At 34.1% G+C, this 24,301-nt stretch overlaps 14 non-coding genes across 14 annotated transcripts; 10 read left to right on the top strand and 4 right to left on the bottom strand.

Moving 5' to 3' along the window:
- Positions 1-1,166: 1,166 nt before the first annotated feature.
- On the top strand, positions 1,167-1,238 carry Trnaw-cca (transfer RNA tryptophan (anticodon CCA)). Its single transcript has one exon. It is a non-coding gene; the product is annotated as a tRNA-Trp (tRNA).
- Positions 1,239-2,710: 1,472 nt separating this feature from the next.
- On the top strand, positions 2,711-2,782 carry Trnaw-cca (transfer RNA tryptophan (anticodon CCA)). The gene has a single exon. It is a non-coding gene; the product is annotated as a tRNA-Trp (tRNA).
- Positions 2,783-5,788: 3,006 nt separating this feature from the next.
- On the top strand, positions 5,789-5,860 carry Trnaw-cca (transfer RNA tryptophan (anticodon CCA)). Its single transcript has one exon. It is a non-coding gene; the product is annotated as a tRNA-Trp (tRNA).
- A 1,534-nt stretch (positions 5,861-7,394) lies between these two features.
- Trnaw-cca (transfer RNA tryptophan (anticodon CCA)) lies at positions 7,395-7,466 on the top strand. The gene has a single exon. It is a non-coding gene; the product is annotated as a tRNA-Trp (tRNA).
- A 1,447-nt stretch (positions 7,467-8,913) lies between these two features.
- On the top strand, positions 8,914-8,985 carry Trnaw-cca (transfer RNA tryptophan (anticodon CCA)). The gene has a single exon. It is a non-coding gene; the product is annotated as a tRNA-Trp (tRNA).
- Positions 8,986-9,832: 847 nt separating this feature from the next.
- On the top strand, positions 9,833-9,904 carry Trnaw-cca (transfer RNA tryptophan (anticodon CCA)). Its single transcript has one exon. It is a non-coding gene; the product is annotated as a tRNA-Trp (tRNA).
- Positions 9,905-10,714: 810 nt separating this feature from the next.
- On the bottom strand, positions 10,715-10,786 carry Trnaw-cca (transfer RNA tryptophan (anticodon CCA)). The gene has a single exon. It is a non-coding gene; the product is annotated as a tRNA-Trp (tRNA).
- A 1,524-nt stretch (positions 10,787-12,310) lies between these two features.
- Positions 12,311-12,382, bottom strand: Trnaw-cca (transfer RNA tryptophan (anticodon CCA)). The gene has a single exon. It is a non-coding gene; the product is annotated as a tRNA-Trp (tRNA).
- Positions 12,383-13,488: 1,106 nt separating this feature from the next.
- Trnaw-cca (transfer RNA tryptophan (anticodon CCA)) lies at positions 13,489-13,560 on the top strand. The gene has a single exon. It is a non-coding gene; the product is annotated as a tRNA-Trp (tRNA).
- A 3,517-nt stretch (positions 13,561-17,077) lies between these two features.
- Positions 17,078-17,149, top strand: Trnaw-cca (transfer RNA tryptophan (anticodon CCA)). Its single transcript has one exon. It is a non-coding gene; the product is annotated as a tRNA-Trp (tRNA).
- Positions 17,150-20,184: 3,035 nt separating this feature from the next.
- Positions 20,185-20,256, top strand: Trnaw-cca (transfer RNA tryptophan (anticodon CCA)). Its single transcript has one exon. It is a non-coding gene; the product is annotated as a tRNA-Trp (tRNA).
- Positions 20,257-21,102: 846 nt separating this feature from the next.
- On the top strand, positions 21,103-21,174 carry Trnaw-cca (transfer RNA tryptophan (anticodon CCA)). Its single transcript has one exon. It is a non-coding gene; the product is annotated as a tRNA-Trp (tRNA).
- An 805-nt stretch (positions 21,175-21,979) lies between these two features.
- On the bottom strand, positions 21,980-22,051 carry Trnaw-cca (transfer RNA tryptophan (anticodon CCA)). Its single transcript has one exon. It is a non-coding gene; the product is annotated as a tRNA-Trp (tRNA).
- Positions 22,052-23,574: 1,523 nt separating this feature from the next.
- On the bottom strand, positions 23,575-23,646 carry Trnaw-cca (transfer RNA tryptophan (anticodon CCA)). The gene has a single exon. It is a non-coding gene; the product is annotated as a tRNA-Trp (tRNA).
- Between the last annotated feature and the right edge of the window lie 655 nt (positions 23,647-24,301).

Raw genomic sequence — 24,301 nt, 5'->3', positions numbered from 1 at the left:
TGCGCATGAAAAAGGTGGAGTTTACGTCAACCTAAACGTTATGACTGCTACACTCCCTCTTTTCTGTCCACAGTCAGTGGAGGAGAATCCGTATATGACTGACACAATTTTAATTTTTCTTCCTATCAAGAGTGCCCCTTTTTGTTGGGAGCAAGATTTTCCTCACATTAAAAATAGACTTTGTGTATAACTCTGCCCTCGTGTGGAGACAAGGAAATAGGAACATTCAACATGAGAAATGTAGTTCGAAATATCTAAATTATACCAATAATCAATCCTCATCCAACAAAAGACTCCTTCAGAAACGTACATTTAACTGAATTTTGAACAAAATAATTTGCTGGAAAACAGCGCAATTTTGATCTTTATAAATTGTTCACAGAAAATCAATTTTTATTAATTAAAACTAATTTACAATAAATAAACTGAATAAAACCTTAACAGTTTAAATGTATCTGTACAAAGTAAAATGATCTTGTATTTATGCGGTATAAAAAAAGTAAAACAAAATTTGGCTTAAGTGGCTACTACGTAGCTGTCCCTATGGCGCAATGGTAGCGCGTTTGACTCCAGATCAGAAGGTTGCGTGTTCAAATCAGGTCGGGGTCAAGTTTTTTCAGTAAATGGAAATATTTTAAATCTACGAGTTAGTATGAATAATGTGATAATATCGGTTAACCGTCCCCATAAATAATTTACAAAATTCCCATTACTTATGTTGACGACGCTATAATCACATCGATTACTGCACACCCATTAACCCTTATCCTCGAATGGCCTCCAGGCCTTGATAAGTGATGATTCATGTGTAAAAAAAGAAAGAAAAAAAAAAAACACTAGACAAACCGTCAGTAGTCACTTTATCTTTGATACATTACATTTTCCTGGTCAATCGATATTGAAGAAAAAATAGACAGATATTAATGAAGTACATTTTAGTTTATAGAAGCTTCATTAGAGTTTAAATGTTTTTAAAGAAGTTTTTTTTTTTTTAACAACCAGTATTCAAATTGTTTTTAATATCGCTGTACATTTACAGCTGATGCAACCAGATTAGACTAACGCTGTGTTCTTATGTAAGAGTATAATTTAATACAATCGTCTGGTTTCTTTACTCGACATAAAAGTAGGACAACAACGTTCGGGTAAGGTATAGTCTTCGTGATGGCCCTGTGGCGCAATGGTAGCGCGTCTGACTCCAGATCAGAAGGTTGCGTGTTCAAATTACGTCGGGGTCAAATAATATAATTTTATATATACATAGAATAAAATTTGAAAACAGGTACGACTGTTAATCAAAAGAAAAAAAATGTGGAAAATTTAGGTAGCGTTTCATTTGTTTACCTTCGGATGCACAGCGTTGAAGATAAAAAGTAGGATTACACCATAATTGTCCACAACAGTGTAACTATTACAACTGAATTTGACTACTGTGCCACGATTCTTTCAGACGAAGTAGATTAAATAAAGTGTTTTGTTTGAAATTCTGTGTAGGTTCCATACCTCGAGAGAAGGATCCTCGAGTTTGACAAGATACGCATGAAAAAGGTGGAGTTTACGTCAACCAAAATGTTGTGACTGCTACACTTAACACTTTCCGTCCACAGTCAGTGGAGGAGAACTCGTTTATGACTGACAAAATTTTTCTTTTTCTTCCTATTCAGAGTGCCCCTTTTTATTGGGAGCTAGATTTGCCTTATATTAAAAATAGACTTTGTGTATAACTCTGCCCTCGTGTGGAGACAAGGAAATAGGAACATTCAACATGAGAAAAGTAGTTCGAAATATCTAAATTATACCAATAATCAATCCTCATCCAACAAATGACCCCTTCAGAAACGCACATTCAACTGAATTTTCAACAAAATAATTTACTGGGAAAAGAGCGCAATTTAGATCTTTACAAATTGTTCACAGAAAATCAATTTTTATTAATTAAAACTAATTTACAATAAATAAACTGAATAAAACCTTAAACAGTTTACATGTATCTGTACAAAGTAATATGATCTTGTGTGTACGCTGCATAAAAAAAAGCAAAACAAATTTCGTCTTAGGTGTCTCCTTCGTAGCTGGCCCTCTTGCGCAACGGTAGCGCGTCTTACTCCAGATCAGAAGGTTGCGAGTCCAAATCACGTCGGGGTCAAGAAGTCCTTATTGAGTTTTTTTTTTCAGTATATGGAAATATTTTAAATCTTCGAGTTAGTATGAATAATGTGATAATATCGGTTAACCGTCCAGATAAGTAATCCAGTTTACAAAATTCCCATTACTTATGTTTACTACGCTGTAATCACATTGACTACTGTATACCCATAAACCCTTATCCTCGAGTGGCATCCGGGCCATGATAAGTGATGATTCAGGTTCAAAAAAAGAAAGGAAGAAAAAAAAAAAAAAAAAAAAACACTAGAAAACCCGTCAGTACTCACTTTAAATTTGATACATTGCATTTTCCTGGTCGATCGATTTTGAAGATAAATAGACAGATATTAATAACGTACATTTTAGTTTATAGTAGCTTCATTAGATTTTAAATATTTGTAAAGCAGTTATTTATTTATTTATTTTTTTAAATAACAAGCAGTATTCAAATTGTTAGACTAACGCTGTGTTCTTATGTAAAGTATAATGTAATATAATTTTCTGGTTTCTTTACTCGACATAAAAGCAGGACAACAACGTTCAGGTAAGGTGCCGTCTTCGTGTAGGCCCTGTGGCGCAACGGTAGAGCGTCTGACTCCAGATCAGGTAGTTGCGTGTTCAATTCACGTCGGGGTCAAATAATTTCATTTTATATATACATAGAGTAAAATTTGAAAATATATACGACTGTTAATGAAAAGAAAAAAAATGTGGAAAATTTAGGTAACGTTTCATTTGTTTACCTACGGATGCACAGCGCTGCAGATAAAAAGTAGGATAACACCATAATTGTCCACAACAGTGTAACTATTACAACTGAATTTGACTACTGTGCCACGATTCTTGCAGACGAAGTAGATTAAATAAAGTGTTCCGTTTAAAATTCTGTGTAGGTTCCATACCTCGAGAGAAGGATCCTCGAGTGTGACAAGATACGCATGAAAAAGGTGGAGTTTACGTCAACCAAAATGTTGTGACTGCTACAGTGCTACACTTCACACTTTCTGTCCACAGTCAGTGGAGGAGAACTCGTTTATGACTGACAAAATTTTTCTTTTTCTTCCTATTCAGAGGGCCGCTTTTTATTGGGAGCTAGATTTTCCTTATATTAAAAATAGACTTTGTGCAAGACCGTCTTAAAAGACAAGATGGCCGGTTGGCAAAAATAATTTAATCTGCTGACGTCATCACGGATAGTCCTTACCGGTGACACCGGTAGTCACCGGTAGGCACTCGGAACGTCTTGAAGTCAGTGTAATATTTCTTTTTTTATTAAAATGCCTTCACGGTGCATCGTTCCAAATTGTTGAGGAAATTATCGTAAAGGACCAAAAAGTGACAGTATTTTCATTTCCGAAAGATAAAGAATTATAATGCAGTAAAAAAAAAAAAGTTTTTACACCATCTCCATTCAGCAAAGTAAGTTTTAACGTGCTCCCCCCTGTATTTAACACTATGTAACTATAATTTAATTCAATATTATCATCCTAAATTTTTTACCATTCAAAAGAAGAAGCTTCAAATAAATTGCTAATATTAAAAATTTTTTTTACAGCATACAAAACTAATGAAAATGCGAGACAACATCGACTCTTTAAAATACGTTCTTTTGAAGAGACGATTTTTTAAAGCTGTTTTAAAAATCTAGCAAAAATTTATTTTCCTGAAATTTTTCAATATTTAAAAATAAATTATGCCGGCTGATAAAATTTTTAAACTTTTTTTTAAAGTTAGAAAGATAAAATTTAAAAATACTTTTTTTATGAAACTAAACTAAAAAAAATAAACGCGCGTTCACTCGTGGTCTTTTCATTTCATTTCATTAACGTAATTGGGGTTGTATTACTGTACACATAGATTCGAAAAAGTTGTCAAAAACAAATATATAACAAATGTTATCAAAGGTAAGATAAGTTACTTTTCTGCCAAATTGGATATATTTTTCGTGTTTTTATTCAATGTAACATGTTTATTCAGCTCGAAAAACATACAGTGTTTACCGATGTATTCGAAAATTCAAGATGGCGTCTGATTTTCTCTTTAACACGGTAAGTTTGGGATAAGGTGTTATAAATAAAAAACTACACAACATACTATTAAAACCCGCCGAATATATGTCAACCTATGTCACGGTAACATATATTGAGCGAGTTTTTAACAGTATTTTATCCGGTTTTGTATTTATAACACCTTTTCCCAAACTTACCGTGTTAAAGAGAGAATCAGACGCCATCTGGAATTTTCGAATACATCGGTAAACACTATGTTTTTCGAGCTGAATAAACATGTTACATTGAATAGAAACACGAAAAATATATCCAGTTTGGTAGAAAAGTAACTTATCTTGCCTTTGATAACATTTATTTGTTATATATTTGTTTTTTGACAACTTTTTCGTATCTATGTGTACAGTAATACAGACCCACGTATTTTAACAAACTGAAAATATGGATATAAAAAAAATGATTTTGCATGTTATTTTTGTTATGTGGTGAAATAATCTTAAATAAGAAACATGATTTTTTCTTTAGGTTAATTATTTTTTTACTGTGCAATATTTCATGAATTTATTAAAAATATTGTTTTTGATTTTGAAAAAATATTGTGGTTCATTTTGATTAAAAAATATTCATTTTGATTAAAAAATATTCATTTTGATTAAAAAATATTCATTTTGATTAAAAATTATTCATTTTGATTAAAAATTATTCATTTTGATTTAAAAAGAAATATTGTTCATTTTGATTAAAAGTATTCATTTTGATTAAAAAATATTCATTTTGATTAAAAAAAAGTTTAATTTTAATATGTGTTTATTGTCTTAACTCATATCAAATGTTTTGCTTGTGTTCTGCTTCAAATATTCATAATCTTACCTGCATAATTTTCATTTAATTATAATAAATAAACTTCAAGTTTATTTCAAATCAAATCGTGTTCCTTCACTTTTTAAAATGTAATTTATATGTAATTAAAGAACGCATTCTAATCTTTAAAATCTATAATACAACGCAATATTCAATTGCTTATAATATACTTAAACAAATAACTTGTGTTTTTTTTATTATTTTTTATTATTAATATTAGATGAGTTTCAGTATAAATCATCGTGTTCTTTCTTTATTTCTTTATTTTAATCCAATTTTGAAGTTTTGTAACGCTGTCTGTTAAAATTACTGTTCATTATTGACAGTCTAAGAGTTCCACATATCTTGCTTGTTGGGACCTCGGCGATGACGTCATTTTTTCAGCTGGCCGGCCATCTTTATAACGAAGGCCACGCTTTGTGTCTAACTCTGCCCTTGTGTGGAGACAAGGAAATAGAAACATTCAACGTGAGAAAAGTAGTTCGAAATATCTAAATTATACCAATAATCAATCCTCATCAAACAAATGACCCCTTCAGAAACGTACATTTAACTGAATTTTCAACAAAATAATTTACTGGGACAAGAGCGCAATTTAGATCTTTACAAATTGTTCACAGAAAATCAACTTTTATTAACTAAAACTAATTTACAATAAATAAACTGAATAAAACCTTAAACAGTTTACATGTATCTGTACAAAGTAATATGATCTTGTGTGTACGCTGCATAAAAAAAGCAAAACAAATTTCGGCTTAGGTGTCTCCTTCGTAGCTGGCCCTGTGGCGCAACGGTAGCGCGTCTGACTCCAGATCAGAAGGTTGCGTGTTCAAATCAGGTCGGGGTCAAGAAGTTCTTATTTAGATCTTTTTTTTCAGTATATGGAAATATTTTAAATCTTCGAGTTAGTATGAATAATGTGATAATATCGGTTAACCGTCCCCATAAGTAATCCAGTTTACAAAATTCCCATTACTTATGTTTACTACGCTGTAATCACATTGACTACTGTATACCCATAAACCCTTATCCTCGAGTGGCACCCGGGCCATGATAAGTGATGATTCAGTTGCCAAAAAAGAAAGGAAGAAAAAAAAAAAAAAACACTAGAAAACCCGTCAGTACTCACTTTAAATTTGATACATTGCATTTTCCTGGTCGATCGATTTTGAAGATAAATAGACAGATATTAATAAAGTACATTTAAGTTCATAGAAGCTTCATTAGAGTTTAAATATTTGTAAAGCAGTTTTTTTTTTTTAAATAACAACCAGTATTCAAATTGTTATTAATATCGCTGTACATTTACAGCTGATGCAGTCAGGTTAGACTAATGCTGTGTTCTTATGTAAGAGTATAATCTATATAATTATAAACCTCAAATGACTTTGTAACGAGTGATGTAACCCACTTTCCGGTTTACGACATCCGGTTACACATGCGCGCATAAACATTAACCCATAAAAACGTAGATACATATATATACACAAATCGCTCATTTTGCAGATTTTGACCTACGCACTGAAATATTAATGTTATTATTTCGAAATTATTATTTAACATGGGAAGAGGTTGGGTGTTTTGCAACTATTCTTTATTACAACTATACTGTCGCTATTTTCTTACAACTAAACAACTTTAACTCGTTAACAAACATGAGAACAATAGTAGTTAAGTCAGGACTACTACTACTACTACTACTACTACTACTACTACTACTACTACTACTACTACTACTGTCTAGCCGTCCCTTTTCCTAACATCCTTCTTTTTTATTTTTTGTTTACATTTCTAGATACAAAATAGTTGTGTGAGAACGGTGAATTTGTTGACACATTTACTAATCTGTTTCAATATTAGTTTTTTTTATTTTTTTTATTTAGGTTTTATTTTTTGCTTAAGGGTTTGTTACAATTAATGTTTTTAGATTTTAAGTCTCTATAACTTTGTTGAAGGATTCCAATATAGGGTTTTCATTCTTATATTTCTCATCAGTAGGTTAATGTGCGGTTTTGCTGCTTAATGACTTTCGTCGGCGTTCGATTCGTAGGAAAATCATGTTCAATTTTCGATTTGTGAGCGATTATTCGGAAAATATGTAAGTTTACATGAATAGAGATTATTCGTTTTTTCATGTTTGAGTGATCCGTCCGTGATTTTTCATTTGAATATACATTAATAGAAATGTTTCTGTCATGTCAAAAAAACAAACTATTTTCTTTACGTAACAAGTGTCAGGCTCATACATGAATTCCATAGCTAATATAACATACTGACCCAACGGGTCACGGGTAGTCTAGTGTAATATAATGTTCTGGTTTCTTTACTCGACATAAAAGTAGGACGGACAACAATGTTCGGGTAAGGCGTCGTTTTCGTGATGGCCCTGTGGCGCAACGGTAGCGCGTCTGACTCCAGATCAGAAGGTTGCGTGTTCAAATCACGTCGGGGTCAAATAATTTCATTTTATATATACATAGAGTAAAATTTGAAAATATACATGACTGTTAATCAAAAGAAAAAAAATGTAGAAAATTTAGGTAACGTTTCATTTGTTTACCTACGGATGCACAGCGTTGCAGATAAAAAGTAGGATTACACCATAATTGTCCACAACAGTGTAACTATTACAACTGAATTTGACTACTGTGCCACGATTCTTTCAGACGAAGTAGATTAAATAAAGTGTTTTGTTTGAAATTGTGTGTAGGTCCTATACCTCGAGAGAAGGATCCTCGAGTTTGACAGGATACGCATGAAAATGTGGAGTTTACGACAACCTAAACGTTGTGACTGCTACACTCCCTCTTTTCTGTCCACAGTCAGTGGAGGAGAATCCGTATATGACTGACACAATTTTAATTTTTCTTCCTATCAAGAGTGCCCCTTTTTGTTGGGAGCAAGGTTTTCCTCACATTAAAAATAGACTTTGTGTATAACTCTGCCCTCGTGTGGAGACAAGGAAATAGGAACATTCAACATGAGAAAAGTAGTTCGAAATATCTAAATTATACCAATAATCAATCCTCATCAAACAAAAGACTCCTTCTGAAACGTACATTTAACTGAATTTTGAACAAAATAATTTGCTGGGAAAACAGCGCAATTTTGATCTTTATAATTTGTTCACAGAAAATCAATTTTTATTAATTAAAACTAATTTACAAGGAATAAACTGAATAAAACCTTAAACAGTTTAAATGTATCTGTACGAAGTAAAATGATCTTGTGTTTATGCGGTATAAAAGAAGCAAAACAAAATTTGGCTTAAGTTGCTACTACGTAGCTGTCCCTATGGCGCAATGGTAGAGCGTTTGACTCCAGATCAGAAGGTTGCGTGTTCAAATCACGTCGGAGTCAAATTTTTTCAGTAATGAATAATGTGATAATATCGGTTAACCGTCCCCATCAGTAATTCAATTGACACAATTCCCACTACTTATGTTTACTACGCTATAATCACATCGACTACTGTATACCAATGAACCCTTATTCTCGAATGGCTTCCGGGCCTTGATAAGTGAAGATTCATGCGTAAAAAAATAAAAAGAATAAATTAAAAAAAAACTCTAGACAACCCGTCAGTAGTCATTTTAACTTCGATATATTACATTTTCCTGTTCGATCGATTTTGAAGAAAAATAGACAGATATTAATAAAGTACATTTTGGTGTATAGAAGCTTCATTAGAGTTTAAATGTTTTTAAAGCAGTTTTTTTTGTTTAAATAAAAACCAGTATTCAAAGTGTTTTTAATATCGCTGTACATTTACAGCTGATGCAATCAGGCTAGACTAACGCTGTATTCTTATGTAAGAGTATAATGTAATACAATCTTCTGGTTTCATTACTCGACATAAAAGTAGGAGAACAACGTTCGGGTAAGGTATAGTCTTCGTGTTGGCCCTGTGGCGCAACGGTAGCGCGTCTGACTCCAGATCAGAAGGTTGCGTGTTCAAATCACGTCGGGGTCAAATAATTTCATTTTATATATACATAGAGTAAAATTTGAAAATATATACGACTGTTAATCAAAAGAAAAAAAAATGTAGAAAATTTAGGTAACGTTTCATTTGTTTACTTACGGATGCACAGCATTGAAGATAAAAAGTGGACAGCAGCTTATGGAAAAAAAGTAGGATTACACCATAATTTTCCACAACAGTATAAATATTACAACTGAATTTGGCTACTGTGACTGCAACGATTCTTGCAGACGAAGTGGATTAAATAAAGTGTTCCGTTTGAAATTCTGTGTAGGTTCCATACCTCGAGAGAAGGATCCTCGATTGGGACAAGATACCCATGAAAATGTGGAGTTTATGTCAACCAAAATGTTGTGGCTGCTACACTTCACCTGTTCTGTTCACAGTCAGTCATCTGACACAATTTTTATTTTTCTTCCTATTCAGAGTGCTCCTGTTTGTTGGGAGCAAGATTTTCCTCACATTAAAAATAGACTTTGTGTATAACTCTGCCCTCGTGTGGAGACAAGGAAATAGGAACATTCAACATGAGAAAAGTTGTTCCAAATATCTAAATTATACCAATAATCAATCCTCATCCAACAAATGTCCCCTTCAGAAACGTACATTTAACTGAATTTTGAACAAAACAATTTGCTGGGAAAAGAGCGCAATTTTAATCTTTACAAATTGTTCACAAAAAATCAATTTTTATTAATTAAAACTAGTTTAGAATAAATGAACTGAATAAAACCTTAAACAGTTTAAATGTATCTGTACAAAGTGAGATGATCTTGTGTTTACGCGGTATAAAACAAGAAAAAAAAAATTCGGCTTAGGTGTCTTCTTTGTAGCTGGCCCTGTGGCGCAACGGTAGCGCGTCTGACTCCAGATCAGAAGGTTGCGTGTTCAAATCACGTCGGGGTCAAGAAGTCCTTATTAATTTCGTTTTTTCAGTATATGAAATTTTTTAAATCTTCGAGTTAGAATGAATAATGTGATAATATCGGTTAACCGTCCACATAAATAATTCAATTTACAAAATTCCCACTAGTTATGTTTACAACGCTACAATCACATCGATTACTGCACACCCATTAACCCTTATCCTCGAATGGGCTCCAGGCCTTGATAAGTGATGATTCATGTGTAAAAAAAGAAAGAAAAAAAAACACTAGACAAACCGTCAGTAGTCACTTTAACTTTGATACATTACATTTTCCTGGTAATCGATTTTGAAGAAAAATAGACAGATATTAATGAAGTACATTTTAGTTTATAGAAGCTTCATTAGAGTTTAAATGTTTTTAAAGCAGTTTTTTTTTTAACAACCAGTATTCAAATTGTTTTTAATATCGCTGTACATTTACAGCTGATGCAATCAGATTAGACTAACGCTGTGTTCTTATGTAAGAGTATAATTTTATACAATCTGTGTAAAAAACGAATAATCTCTATTCATGTAAACGGGTTGTCTAGTGGTTTAGTTTGTTTCTTTTTTTGTTTTACACAGGAATCATCACTTTTCAAGGCGGGGAGGCCACTCGAGGATAAGGGTTAATGTGTATACAGTAATCGATGTGATTATAGCGTAGTAAACATAAGTAGTGGGAATTTTGTAAATTGGATTACTTATGGGGACGGTTAACCGATATTATCACATTATTCATTCTAACTCGACCATTTAAATTTTTCCATATACTGAAAAAAAAAAAAAAAGAACTAAATAAGGACTTTTTGACCCCGACGTGATTTGAAGACGCAACCTTCTGATGTGGAGTCAGACGCGCTACCGTTGCGCCACAGGGCCAGCTACAAAGAAACCACCTAAGCCGAATTTTGTTTTGCTTTTTTTATACCGCGTAAACACAAGATCATATCATTTTGTACGGATACATTTACACTGTTTAAGGTTTTATTCAGTTCATTTATTCTAAATTAGTTTTAATTAATAAAAATTGATTTTCTGTGAACAATTTGTAAAGATCAAAATTGCGCTCTTTTCCCAGCAAATTATTTTGTTCAAAATTCAGTTAAATGTACGTTTCTGAAGGGGTCTTTTGTCTGATGAGGATTGATTATTGGTACAATTTAGATATTTCGAACTACTTTTCTCATGTTGAATATTCCTATTTCCTTGTCTCCACACGAGGGCAGAGTTAGACACAAAGTCTAGTTTTAATGTAAGGAAAATTTGGCTCCCAACAAAAAGGGGCACTCTGAATAGGAAGAAAAATAAAAATTTTGCCAGTCATAAACGAGTTCTCCTCCACTGACTGTGGACAGAAAGTGTGAAGTGTAGCAGTCACAACGTTTTGGTTGACGTAAACTCCACCTTTTTCATGCGTATCTTGTCACACTCGAGGATCCTTCTCTCGAGGTATGGAACCTACACAGAATTTTAAACGGAACACTTTATTTAATCCACTTCGTCTGCAAGAATCGTGGCACAGTAGTCAAATTCAGTTGTAATAGTTACACTGTTGTGGACAATTATGGTGTAATCCTACTTTTTTTCTATAAGCTGCTGTCCACTTTTTATCTTCAACGTTGTGCATCCGTAGGTAAACAAATGAAACGTTACCTAAATTTTCTACATTTTTTTTTCTTTTGATTAACAGTCGTATATATTTTCAAATTTTACTCTATGTATATATAAAATGAAATTATTTGACCCCGACGTGATTTGAACACGCAACCTTCTGATCTGAAGTCAGACGCGCTACCGTTGCGCCACAGGGCCATCACGAAGACGACACCTTACCTGAACGTTGTTGTCCTACTTTTATGTCGAGTAATGAAACCAGAAGATTATATTACACTATACTCTTACAAAAGAACATAGCGTTAATCTAACATGATTGCATCAACTGTAAATGTACAGAGATATTAAAAACAATTTGAATGCTGGTTGTTATTTAAAAAAATAAATAAATAAATAACTGCTTTTGCAAATATTTAAAATCTAATGAAGCTTCTATGAACTTAAATGTACTTTATTAATATCTGTCTATTTATCTTCAAAATCGATCGACCAGGAAAATGCAATGTATCAAAGTTAAAGTGGGTACTGACGGGTTTTCTAGAGTTTTTTTCTTTCTTTCTTTTTTTACAACTGAATCATCACTTTTCATGGCCCGGAGGCTACTCGAGGATAAGGGTTTATGGGTATACAGTAGTCGATGTGATTATAGCGTAGTAAACAGAAATAGTGGGAACTTTGTGAATTGGATTACTGATGGGGACGGTTAACCGATATTATCATATTATTCATACTAACTCGACGATTTAAAATATTTCTATATACTAAAAAAAGGACTTAATAAGGACTTCTTGACCCTGACGTAATTTGAACACGCAACCTTCTGATCTGGAGTCAGACGCGCTACCGTTACGCCACAGGGCCATCACGAAAACGACGCCTTACCCGAACGTTGTTGTCCTACTTTTATGTCGAGTAAAGAAACCAGAAGATTATATTACACTAGACTACCCGTGACCCGTTGGGTCAGTATGTTATATTAGCTATGGAATTCAACACTAGAAAACCCGTCAGTACTCACTTTAACTTTGATACATTACATTTTCCTGTTCGATGGATTTTGAAGAAAAATAGACAGATATTAATAAAGTACATTTTGGTTCATAGAAGGTTCATTAGAGTTTAAACATTTGTAAAGCAGTTGTTTTTTTTTTTAAATAACAACCAGTATTCAAATTGTTTTTAATATCGATGTACATTTACAGCTGATGCAATCAGGGTAGACTAACGCTGTCTTCTTATGTAAAGTATAATGTAATATAATCTTCTGGTTTCATTACTCGACATAAAAGCAGAACAACAACGTTCAGGTAAGGTATCGCCTTCGTGATGGCCCTGTGGCGCAACGCCCAACGGTAGCGCGTCTCACTCCAGATCAGAAGGTTGCGTGTTCAAATCAGGTCGGGGTCAAGTTTTTTCAGTAAATGGAAATATTTCAAATCTACGAGTTAGAATGGAGAATGTGATAATATCGGTTAACCGTCCCCATAAATAATTCAATTTACAAAATTCCCGCTACTTATGTTTACGACGCTATAATCACATCGATTACTGCACACCCATTAACCCTTATCCTCGAATGGCCTCCAGGCCTTGATAAGTGATCATTCATTTGTAAAAAAAGAAAGAAAAAAAAAACACAAGACAAACCGTCAGTGGTCACTTTATCTTTGATACATTACATTTTCCTGGTCAATCGATTTTGAAGAAAAATAGACAGATATTAATGAAGTACATCTTAGTTTATAGAAGCTTCATTAGAGTTTAAATGTTTTTAACGCAGTTTTTTTTTTAAATAACAACCAGTATTCAAATTGTTTTTAATATCGCTGTACATTTACAGCTGATGCAATCAGATTAGACTGAAGCTGTGTTCTTATGTAAGAGTATAATTTAATACAATCGTCTGATTTCTTTACTCGACATAAAAGTAGGACAACAACGTTCGGGTAAGGTATCGCCTTCGTGATGGCCTTGTGGCGCAATGGTAGCGCGTCTGACTCCAGATCAGAAGGTTGCGTGTTCAAATCACGTCGGGGTCAAATAATTTCGTTTTATATATACATAGAGTAAAATTTGAAAATATAAACGACTGTTAATCAAAAGAAAAAAATGTGGAAAATTTAGGTAACGTTTCATTTGTTTACCTTCGGATGCACAGCGTTGCAGATAAAAAGTAGGATTACACCATAATTGTCCACAACAGTGTAACTATTACAACTGAATTTGACCACTGTGCCACGATTCTTGCAGACGAAGTGGATTAAATAAAGTGTTCCGTTTGAAATTCTGTGTAGGTTCCATACCTCGAGAGAAGGATCCTCGAATGTGACAAGATACGCATGAAAATGGTGGAGTTTACGTCAACCAAAATGTTGTGACTGCTACACTTCACACTTTCTGTCCACAGTCAGTGGAGTAGAACTCGTTTATGACTGACGAAGTTTTTCTTTTTCTTCCTATTCAGAGTGCTCCTTTTGGGAGCTAGATTTTCCTTATATCAGAGAGGCGGTAGATCTCTCTATATAGGGATGGCCCGTACACGCCTATATACGCCTACAAAACAAAACTATCCTAATCTCAACTAAAATCAACTTATAAGTTTCAAAAAGCACATATTCTTACAGAGAAGCGTCTTACGAATCCAGCGAGTGACAGAACGTCGGTTAAAATGTCAAAAGAGAGCAAAAAAAAAAAAAAAAAAAAAAGGGTACAAAAATGGCCAATTGTTCTTTCTTCTTTCTTCTTTCTTCTTCTGCTTTCTTCTTTCTTTTGAGACGATGTATCTCGGTGTACGAACGGTCTCTGACAACAGTTCAAGCATCAATCGACTGCTCTTTACACGGAGAAGTGCAGTGATCCATCGCTTTTTAGCTAAATCCATAATTGAATAAGATTATGTGTAATAACAAGTTTTAAACTCTATATACCCAATGTAGACAGCTCACTTCGAACACGGAACTTCTCTCAAAAGGGACAGCTCCAAATAATACACCGGATGCTCACAGACGTTCCAGTTTTCCAGTGGCCTATATTTCTTGGGCGCTGAATATTTGAGGTGAACGTTAAGGTTTTTTCTTTAAACAGTAACCCACCAGCGTTAATGAAACCACGAAATCTTTATCTCAGTTGATCAAAATTGTTATAAGAGTAACCTATCAGCAAGTACGACGTCAAAAAACAATGTTATAAAAACAAGTAATTCTTCAGATTTTGGACTGTAAAATATGTACAAAATGTCAATGCTGTGACCAGGATTCGAACCTAGGTTAGCACGGCCACAACGTCGGGTCCTAACCTCTAGACGATCACGGCTAACACTGACGTCTGTCGCTCTTGGCAGAAAGACACATGACTACTGTCAAACTATTGAAAAATAAGGAGGAAACTTGAAATTCTCACGCATGCGCAAAAATACACTATAGCAACCATTGTTAAATGCAGCTGAATCTCTTCGCTCGCTAAGAAAAGTAGATCAGACCAGTTCTTCTAAGAACTCACCAAACGCCAAAGGAAATAAGTTAAATTAACCGCAAAAGAAACTGCAAGAAAGTCATCTTCTAAGAACTCACTGGAAGCTGACCAAAAAGAATCAAAATCCAAGCCCTAGCCACAAAAATAACTAGATATTGTGGCTACTATACAAAATCTACTAATAAAAACACGTAAGTTTTCTAAAATAAACTACAATAAATTAACCAAGTAACCTCACACTGTCACTGATTAGGACTTCATATAAAGATAACAACTACACTATTGGTGTATATACCGTTCCACACTTTAACTATTGGTGACGGGGCAGTATCTCAATTCTACGAGAGTTGTCTTGCTATAAGATAAGTGATATTATAGTAAGATACACATAAGTGTTATATGTTTACATTTAATAAAAAATGCCAAAGTCAGCACGTAGTAAAAAAGCTCAGAGAAATATAGACTATGAAAAAAACAAAGTCAAGGTATTTTCTGAGCAAAAAGAATACTATCAAAAAATGCTGAAATAATAAAAATTAAGTATCATGCAAATCCTGAGGCAAAGAAGGCTGCCTCACGTGCTGACTCAAAAGCACGGTATAACAGGGATCCCGAGGGGGAAAAACTGCCTCACGTGCTCTTTATAACAAAGAACCAGAAAAAAAGAAGGCTGCCTCACGTGCTCTTTATAAAAAAGAACCAGAAAATAGAAGGCTGCCTCACGTGCTGACTCAAAAGCACGGTATAACAGGGATTCTGAGGAGAAAAAAGCTGCCTCACGTGCTCTTTATAACAAAGAACCAGAAAAAAGAAGGCTGCCTCACGTGCTCTATATAACAAAGAACCAGAAAAAAAGAAGGCTGTCTCACGTGCTCTTTATAACAAAGAACCAGAAAAGAGAAGGCTGCCTCTCGTGCTGACTCAAAAGCACGGTATAACAGGGATTCCGAGGGAAAAAAGCTGCCTCACGTGCTCTTTATAACAAAGAACCAGAAAAAAAGAAGGCTGCATCACGTGCTGACTCAAAAGCACGGTATAACAGGGATCCCAAGGGGAAAAAAGCTGCCTCATGCACAAACTATTATAAATATCAAAAACTGCCAAATCTTTGCCAAAACGCCAAAGAATGAACCAAGAAAAATTTAATAGTGAAGGTATGAACATTTTAGAACTTTATAATACTCTAACTGTTTTATCAGAGAGGCGGTAGCACTCTCTATGTAATATAGAACCGATGGAGGACCAAGAGGCAACTCCTAAGGCCCCAAACCCAAAGACCTAAAACTCAGCAGGAAGCGACCTGCTACTAATGTAGGCGGCAATGAGCCGCCTCCTAAAAAAGACAATACTATCATGAATGTAAGTTTAAAAATAAGACTGTAAGTAAAAATACTAAGTAACAAGAATAAAAAAGCATTGAAAATGCAAAAGGATATAGGGATGGTATGCCAAAAAGTATAAAAACAAGATAGCTATGAATGGCTAGGCACATGGAAATAGAATTGCATCCAAAGTATAGCCCTATAGCTTTTGACAACCGTAATGATGGCACGGAATGAAGATTGGAGAAAAGCTATAGGGCTATACTTTGGATGCAATTCTATTTCCATGTGCCTATCCATTCATAGCTATCTTGTTTGTATACTTTTTGGCATACCATCCCTATATCCTTTTGCATTTCCAATGCTTTTTTATTCTTGTTAAAAAAAGACTTTGTGTCTAACTCTGCCCTTGTGTGGAGACAAGGAAATAGGAACAGTCAACATGAGAAAAGTTGTTCGAAATATCTAAATTATACCAATAATCAATCCTCATCAAACAAATGACCCCTTCAGAAACGTACATTTAACTGAATTTTCAACAAAATAATTTACTGGGACAAGAGCGCAATTTAGATCTTTACAAATTGTTCATAGAAAATCAACTTTTATTAATTAAAACTAATTATAAGTAATTTAAATTAATAAATAAAATGAATAAAACCTTAAACAGTTTACATGTATCTGTACAAAGTAATATGATCTTGTGTGTATGCTGCATAAAAAAAGCAAAACAAATTTCGGCTTAGGTGTCTCCTTCGTAGCTGGCCCTGTGGCGCAACGGTAGCGCGTCTGACTCCAGATCAGAAGGTTGCGTGTTCAAATCAGGTCGGGGTCAAGAAGTCGTTATTTAGTTCTTTTTTTCAGTATATGGAAATATTTTAGATCTTCGAGTTAGAATTAATAATGTGAAAATATCGGTTAACCGTCCCCATAAGTAACCCAATTTACAAAATTCCCACTACTTATTTTTACGACGCTATCATCAACACGACTACTGTATACCCATTAACCCTTAAACTCGAATGGTCTCCGGGCCTTGATAAGTGATCATTCATGTGTAAAAAAAAACAAAACAAACAAAACCACTAGACAACCCGTCAGTAACCGCTTCAACTTTGATACATTAAATTTTCCTGGTCAATTGATTTTGGAGCTAAACTCACAGGTATTAATAAAGTGCACTTTAGTTCATAGAAGCTTCATTAGAGTTTAAATATTTGTAAAGCAGGTGTTTTTTTTTTTTAAATAACAACCAGTATTCAAATTGTTATTAATATCGCTGTACATTTACAGCTGATGCAGTCAGGTTAGACTAATGCTGTGTTCTTATGTAAGAATATAATCTATATAATTATAAAACTCAAATGACTTTGTAACGAGTGATGTAACCCACTTTCCGGTTTACGACATCCGGTTACACATGCGCGCATAAACACTAACCCATAACACCGTAAATAAATATATAAACACAAATCGCTCATTTTGCAGATTTTTACCTGCGCACTGAAATATTAATGCTATTATTTCGAAATTATTATTTAACATGGGAAGAGTTGGGGTGTTTTGCAACTATTCTTTATTACAACTATACTGTCGCTATTTTCTTACAACTAAACAACTTTAACTCGTTAACAAACATGAGAACAATAGTAGTAAAGCCAGGACTACTACTACTACTACTACTACTACTACTACTACTACTACTACTCTCTAGCCGTCCCTTTTCCTTCCATCCTTCTTTTTTTATTTTTTGTTTACATTTCTAGATACAAAATAGTTGTGTGATAACGGTGAATTTGTTGACACATTTACTAATCTGTTTCAATATTATTATTTTTTATTTTTTTTATTTAGGTTTTATTTTTTGCTTCAGGGTTTGTTACAATTAATGTTTTTAGATTTTAAGTTTCTATAACTTGGTTGAAGGATTCCAATATAGGGTTTCCATTCTTATATTTCTCATCAGTAGGTTAATGTGCGGTTTTGCTGCTAAATGACTTTCGTCGGCGTTCGATTCGTAGGAAAATCATGTTCAATTTTCGATTTTTGAGCGATTATTCGGAAAAATAGGTAAGTTTACATGAATAGAGAGGATTCGTTTTTTCATGTTTGAGTGATCCGTCCGTGATTTTTCATTTTAATATACATTAATAGAAATGTTTCTGTCATGTCAAAAAAACAAACTATTTTCTTTACGTAACGAGTGTCAGGCTCATACATGAATTCCATAGCTAATATAACATACTGACCCAACGGGTCACGGGTAGTCGAGTGTAATATAATGTTCTGGTTTCTGTACTCGACATACAAGTAGGACAACAACGTTCGGGTAAGGCGTCGTTTTCGTGATGGCCCTGTGGCGTAACGGTAGCGCGTCTGACTCCAGATCAGAAGGTTGCGTGTTCAAATCACGTTGTGATCAAATAATTTCATTTTATATATACGTAGAGTAAAATTTGAAAATATATACGACTCTTAATCAAAAGAAAAAAAATATAGAAAATTTAGGTAACGTTTCATTTGTTTACCTACGGATGCACAGCGTTGAAGATAAAAAGTAGGATTACACCATAATTGTCCACAACAGTGTAACTATTACAACTGAATTTGACTACTGTGCCACGATTCTTGCAGACGAAGTAGATTAAATAAAGTGTTTTGTTTGAAATTCTGTGTAGGTTCCATACCTCGAGAGAAGGATCCTCGAGTTTGACAGGATACGCATGAAAATGTGGAGTTTACGACAACCTAAACGTTGTGACTGCTATACTCCCTCTTTTCTGTCCACAGTCAGTGGAGGAGAATCCGTATATGACTGACACAATTTTAATTTTTCTTCCTATCAAGAGTGCCCCTTTTTGTTGGGAGCAAGGTTTTCCTCACATTAAAAATAGACTTTGTGTCTAACTCTGCCCTCGTGTGGAGACAAGGAAATAGGAACATTCAACATGAGAAAAGTAGTTCGAAATATCTAAATTATACCAATAATCAATCCTCATCAAACAAAAGACTCCTTCTGAAACGTACATTTAACTGAATTTTGAACAAAATAATTTGCTGGGAAAACAGCGCAATTTGGATCTTTATAAATTGTTCACAGAAAATCAATTTTTATTAATTAAACCTAATTTACAAGGAATAAACTGAATAAAACCTTAAACAGTTTAAATGTATCTGTACGAAGTAAAATGATCTTGTGTTTATGCGGTATAAAAGAAGCAAAACAAAATTTGGCTTAAATTGCTACTACGTAGCTGTCCCTATGGCGCAATGGTAGAGCGTTTGACTCCAGATCAGAAGGTTGCGTGTTCAAATCACGTCGGAGTCAAGTTTTTTCAGTAATGAATAATGTGATAATATCGGTTAACCGTCCCCATCAGTAATTCAATTGACACAATTCCCACTACTTATGTTTACTACGCTATAATCACATCGACTACTGTATACCAATGAACCCTTATTCTCGAATGGCTTCCGGGCCTTGATAAGTGAAGATTCATGCGTAAAAAAATAAAAAGAATAAATTAAAAAAAAACTCTAGACAACCCGTCAGTAGTCATTTTAACTTCGATATATTACATTTTCCTGTTCGATCGATTTTGAAGAAAAATAGACAGATATTAATAAAGTACATTTTAGTTTATAGAAGCTTCATTAGAGTTTAAATGTTTTTAAAGCAGTTTTTTTTTGTTTAAATAACAACCAGTATTCAAAGTGTTTTTAATATCGCTGTACATTTACAGCTGATGCAATCAGGCTAGACTAACGCTGTATTCTTATGTAAGAGTATAATGTAATACAATCTTCTGGTTTCATTACTCGACATAAAAGTAGGACAACAACGTTCGGGTAAGGTATAGTCTTCGTGATGGCCCTGTGGCGCAACGGTAGCGCGTCTGACTCCAGATCAGAAGGTTGCGTGTTCAAATCACGTCGGGGTCAAATAATTTCATTTTATATATACATAGAGTAAAATTTGAAAATATATACGACTGTTAATCAAAAGAAAAAAAAATGTAGAAAATTTAGGTAACGTTTCATTTGTTTACTTACGGATGCACAGCATTGAAGATAAAAAGTGGACAGCAGCTTATGGAAAAAAAGTAGGATTACACCATAATTTTCCACAACAGTATAAATATTACAACTGAATTTGGCTACTGTGACTGCAACGATTCTTGCAGACGAAGTGGATTAAATAAAGTGTTCCGTTTGAAATTCTGTGTAGGTTCCATACCTCGAGAGAAGGATCCTCGATTGGGACAAGATACCCATGAAAATGTGGAGTTTATGTCAACCAAAATGTTGTGACTGCTACACTTCACCTGTTCTGTTCACAGTCAGTCATCTGACACAATTTTTATTTTTCTTCCTATTCAGAGTGCTCCTGTTTGTTGGGAGCTAGATTTTCCTCACATTAAAAATAGACTTTGTGCATAACTCTGCCCTCGTGTGGAGACAAGGAAATAGGAACATTCAACACGAGAAAAGTAGTTCGAAATATCTAAATTGTACCAATAATCAATCCTCATTCAACAAATGTCCCCTTCAGAAACGTACATTTAACTGAATTTTGAACAAAACAATTTGCTGGGAAAAGAGCGCAATTTTAATCTTTACAAATTGTTCACAAAAAATCAATTTTTATTAATTAAAACTAATTTAGAATAAATGAACTGAATAAAACCTTAAACAGTTTAAATGTATCTGTACAAAGTGAGATGATCTTGTGTTTACGCGGTATAAAACAAGAAAAACAAATTCGGCTTAGGTGTCTTCTTTGTAGCTGGCCCTGTGGCGCAACGGTAGCGCGTCTGACTCCAGATCAGAAGGTTGCGTGTTCAAATCACGTCGGGGTCAAGAAGTCCTTATTAATTTCGTTTTTTCAGTATATGAAATTTTTTAAATCTTCGAGTTAGAATGAATAATGTGATAATATCGGTTAACCGTCCACATAAATAATTCAATTTACAAAATTCCCACTAGTTATGTTTACAACGCTACAATCACATCGATTACTGCACACCCATTAACCCTTATCCTCGAATGGGCTCCAGGCCTTGATAAGTGATGATTCATGTGTAAAAAAAGAAAGAAAAAAAAACACTAGACAAACCGTCAGTAGTCACTTTAACTTTGATACATTACATTTTCCTGGTAATCGATTTTGAAGAAAAATAGACAGATATTAATGAAGTACATTTTAGTTTATAGAAGCTTCATTAGAGTTTAAATGTTTTTAAAGCAGTTTTTTTTTAACAACCAGTATTCAAATTGTTTTTAATATCGCTGTACATTTACAGCTGATGCAATCAGATTAGACTAACGCTGTGTTCTTATGTAAGAGTATAATTTTATACAATCTGTGTAAAAAACGAATAATCTCTATTCATGTAAACGGGTTGTCTAGTGGTTTAGTTTGTTTCTTTTTTTGTTTTACACAGGAATCATCACTTTTCAAGGCGGGGAGGCCACTCGAGGATAAGGGTTAATGTGTATACAGTAATCGATGTGATTATAGCGTAGTAAACATAAGTAGTGGGAATTTTGTAAATTGGATTACTTATGGGGACGATTAACCGATATTATCACATTATTCATTCTAACTCGACCATTTAAATTTTTCCATATACTGAAAAAAAAAAAGAACTAAATAAGGACTTTTTGACCCCGACGTGATTTGAAGACGCAACCTTCTGATGTGGAGTCAGACGCGCTACCGTTGCGCCACAGGGCCAGCTACAAAGAAACCACCTAAGCCGAATTTTGTTTTGCTTTTTTTATACCGCGTAAACACAAGATCATATCATTTTGTACGGATACATTTAAACTGTTTAAGGTTTTATTCAGTTCATTTATTCTAAATTAGTTTTAATTAATAAAAATTGATTTTCTGTGAACAATTTGTAAAGATCAAAATTGCGCTATTTTCCCAGCAAATTATTTTGTTCAAAATTCAGTTAAATGTACGTTTCTGAAGGGGTCTTTTGTCTGATGAGGATTGATTATTGGTACAATTTAGATATTTCGAACTACTTTTCTCATGTTGAATATTCCTATTTCCTTGTCTCCACACGAGGGCAGAGTTAGACACAAAGTCTAGTTTTAATGTAAGGAAAATTTGGCTCCCAACAAAAAGGGGCACTCTGAATAGGAAGAAAAATAAAAATTTTGCCAGTCATAAACGAGTTCTCCTCCACTGACTGTGGACAGAAAGTGTGAAGTGTAGCAGTCACAACGTTTTGGTTGACGTAAACTCCACCTTTTTCATGCGTTTCTTGTCACACTCGAGGATCCTTCTCTCGAGGTATGGAACCTACACAGAATTTTAAACGGAACACTTTATTTAATCCACTCGTCTGCAAGAATCGTGGCACAGTAGTCAAATTCAGTTTTTGTAGTTACACTGTTGTGGAAAATTATGGTGTAATCCTACTTTTTTTCTATAAGCTGCTGTCCACTTTTTATCTTCAACGTTGTGCATCCGTAGGTAAACAAATGAAACGTTACCTAAATTTTCTACATTTTTTTTTCTTTTGATTAACAGTCGTATATATTTTCAAATTTTACTCTATGTATATATAAAATGAAGTTATTTGACCCCGACGTGATTTGAACACGCAACCTTCTGATCTGAAGTCAGACGCGCTACCGTTGCGCCACAGGGCCATCACGAAGACGACACCTTACCTGAACGTTGTTGTCCTACTTTTATGTCGAGTAATGAAACCAGAAGATTATATTACACTATACTCTTACAAAAGAACATAGCGTTAATCTAACATGATTGCATCAACTGTAAATGTACAGAGATATTAAAAACAATTTGAATGCTGGTTGTTATTTAAAAAAATAAATAAATAAATAACTGCTTTGCAAATATTTAAAATCTAATGAGGCTTCTATGAACTTAAATGTACTTTATTAATATCTGTCTATTTATCTTCAAAATCGATCGACCAGGAAAATGCAATGTATCAAAGTTAAAGTGGGTACTGACGGGGTTTCTAGAGTTTTTGTCTTTCTTTCTTTTTTTACAACTGAATCATCACTTTTCATGGCCCGGAGGCTACTCGAGGATAAGTGTTTATGGGTATACAGTAGTCGATGTGATTATAGCATAGTAAACAGAAATAGTGGGAACTTTGTGAATTGGATTACTGATGGGGACGGTTAACCGATATTATCATATTATTCATACTAACTCGACGATTTAAAATATTTCTATATACTAAAAAAAAGGACTTAATAAGGACTTCTTGACCCTGACGTAATTTGAACACGCAACCTTCTGATCTGGAGTCAGACGCGCTACCGTTACGCCACAGGGCCATCACGAAAACGACGCCTTACCCGAACGTTGTTGTCCTACTTTTATGTCGAGTAAAGAAACCAGAAGATTATATTACACTAGACTACCCGTGACCCGTTGGGTCAGTATGTTATATTAGCTATGGAATTCAACACTAGAAAACCCGTCAGTACTCACTTTAACTTTGATACATTACATTTTCCTGTTCGATGGATTTTGAAGAAAAATAGACAGATATTAATAAAGTACATTTTGGTTCATAGAAGGTTCATTAGAGTTTAAACATTTGTAAAGCAGTTGTTTTTTTTTTTAATAACAACCAGTATTCAAATTGTTTTTAATATCGATGTACATTTACAGCTGATGCAATCAGGGTAGACTAACGCTGTGTTCTTATGTAAAGTATAATGTAATATAATCTTCTGGTTTCATTACTCGACATAAAAGTAGGACAACAACGTTCAGGTAAGGTATCTCCTTCGCGATGGCCCTGTGTCGAAACGCCCAACGGTAGCGCGTCTGACTCCAGATCCGAAGGTTGCGTGTTCAAATCAGGTCGGGGTCAAGTTTTTTCAGTAAATGGAAATATTTTAAATCTACGAGTTAGAATGGAGAGTGTGATAATATCGGTTAACCGTCCCCATAATCAATTCAATTTACAAAATTCCCGCTACT

Source organism: Euprymna scolopes, chromosome 6 (genome assembly GCF_053919585.1).
Source record: "Euprymna scolopes isolate OS-2025 chromosome 6, ASM5391958v1, whole genome shotgun sequence".
Lineage (NCBI taxonomy): Eukaryota > Metazoa > Mollusca > Cephalopoda > Sepiida > Sepiolidae > Euprymna > Euprymna scolopes.
This window is presented reverse-complemented; position numbering and strand designations above follow the sequence as displayed.